At 42.8% G+C, this 2327-nt stretch overlaps 1 long non-coding RNA gene across 1 annotated transcript; it reads left to right on the top strand.

Annotated features, from left to right (window-relative positions):
* The first annotated feature begins 1008 nt into the window (after positions 1 to 1008).
* Positions 1009 to 1206, top strand: LOC121778430. Its single transcript, XR_006045674.1, has 2 exons — positions 1009 to 1128; positions 1170 to 1206. It is a non-coding gene; the product is annotated as an uncharacterized LOC121778430 (long non-coding RNA).
* The last annotated feature ends 1121 nt before the right edge of the window (positions 1207 to 2327 follow it).

Genomic DNA, 2327 nt, shown 5'->3' on the forward strand with positions numbered 1-2327 from the left:
AGCTAAAAGTTTAGTCATCGGATCCCCCAACAGCTGATCTCCGAACCTGCCCTCCAACGCCTGAAGGAACAGCGGCCATGGAGTAAACATTGGTCGATCATGATACTTAGACCAGTTTTGAAACCATTGAAGGGCGCGGCCTTCAAAATTGATCACCGCCAGTTGCACCTCCGCTTCCTCCGGTGTTAAGATCCACCGTGAAGAAGTGATCGCATCGCAAAATCCAGCCCGCCAGATCCTCACCATTGAAAATCAGGAAGCCGACCTTCGATTGACGAGTGGCAAAGTATTGAGGACGCTGTGGAGCACCATTCAGGCTGATCGGTCCGAACGACGCACCGGTAGCCGTTGGAGTAAAGCGAGACATCATCTCGTTCTGCTGCATCTGAATGGCGAGAAGTTCCTCACGCAGCTCCTTCATGGTCAGATCGCGAGCTCCATCGGAGGTATCGCGCAGCTTATTGCTCTCCTCGGGCCGGCGATCAGCATTGGCGATCTTTGCAGAGAAGTCCGCCATGGCAGTCGTGAAGAGCTCCTCCAGACGGCGCAGGTCGCTGGAGCGTGTCTCCACCATCACAGATTCCGGATCAGTGATTCTGATACCACTTGGTGCAGAATTGGGGTCGCCGGAGGTAAGAACGACAACCGGAATTGCACCCACATGAATGGAACTATGCGGAGATAGTATGAAAGAAGAGGCAGGGAAATTTTGCATTAATTCTGAATATATGGATTGTTACAACTGAAAGACATCAGCTTTTGTAGCTGTGAATTACAACATAACATACTCGATCTCAGATCTAACAAACTAAGGACTAAGAGGCGTGATGATTTGATCCATGCTTTCCCCACGTATGCATGCATCCATGCCTACGTGTTTATTTAATATCCACCTAAGCGTTTATTCTTCACCCCTCACTACGTTTCATGCACCAGATGGGGATGCCGGCGTATGGGCGGATCCACCACTCCGGCGGCGACCACCCAATCCACCACTACAGCCGCGCCGCGCCACCGACTCCTCAGCGTCTTTGCCTTTGTTGCATTCGTCGCAATTTTCGTGTAGAAAAAATGCGACTATAATTTTGTACGTTATGGATACGTTTTATTACTATTCTATTTTTCTTGGTTTGTTTTTGAGTGATTATTGGGTCGGCATTTATTTGTAGAATGACAAATAATTTGATTATTGATTATTATCTTTAATATAGACGATTATACTTTATAGGTGTCCGTATTAAATTTGTAAGTTTTTGTTGTTGATATTGCTTAAATATTGCAATATATATCGCTCTATAACGCGAAATTATACGGAGTACTAATAATTAAAAGAAAACATTATAAGTGGCCTTTATAAAATAGATCACTATAACAACAGTGATGATTCTTTTATTTTTGGCTATAGTGATTTATTTTATTAACAACAGTGAAGTAAAAACATAGTTATAGTAATGTAATTTAGGGTTAGAGTGATGTTTCTTTGATTTTTTGCTATAGTGATGTATTTTGTTAACAACAGTGAAGTAAAAACATGGTTATAGTGATGTATTTTGTTAACAACAGTGAAGTAAAAACATAGTTCTAGTGATATAATCCAGGGTTAGAGTGATGTTTCTTTAATTTTTGGCTATAGTGATGTATTTTGTTAACAACAGTGATGCATATTATGGATTACAGTGATGTATATTATGCATTACAGTGATGTAGAATTAATCACAATAACACACAGATAAAACATAGGATCCATCTTAATAAACAATGGGCGATAACTGGCGTGCCTATGTAACACATGACCCTCAACATGGCAAACATTTATCAGAAACAGAGACAGTCACTGGAAGAGTCCCATCCTGTAGGAGCAGTCACTTGAAAGTTGGGATTTGCCAAGCTCTGAAGCTCTTTATTCGCCATACTGAGCCGAACTACAACTTTAAAGGATAATTGTTCTGTTAGTTTCTGGGGATTACAAGAGATATAATCGGGCGTAATACAATCCAAAAGGAAGAAAAGGAGAAACTGAACTGAATGAAATTACAATTGGAAATCGAAACAATTGAACCAGTATGATAGCCGAGTCGAGGAGGCCTCTTCCTGCAAGACGAGATACGCCCCGGTAGTGCTCTCGGTTTGGCGTGTCGTCCCCAAAGGTAAAACGACTACGTCTCTTTTGATGCAGCACCGCAATCAGCAGAGCTCCGGCGAACTGGATGAAGGAGAGGACAGAGCTTCGACAGAAAGACAATGCAGAGAGAGGGAGAGAGCTCATGCTGTTATGCTTGTGAATAGTGTAGTGCGGAGCGTATGCTTTTCTCACGGGGTAGCTCTGA

This window comes from Salvia splendens, chromosome 19 (genome assembly GCF_004379255.2).
Source record: "Salvia splendens isolate huo1 chromosome 19, SspV2, whole genome shotgun sequence".
NCBI classification, from domain to species: domain Eukaryota; kingdom Viridiplantae; phylum Streptophyta; class Magnoliopsida; order Lamiales; family Lamiaceae; genus Salvia; species Salvia splendens.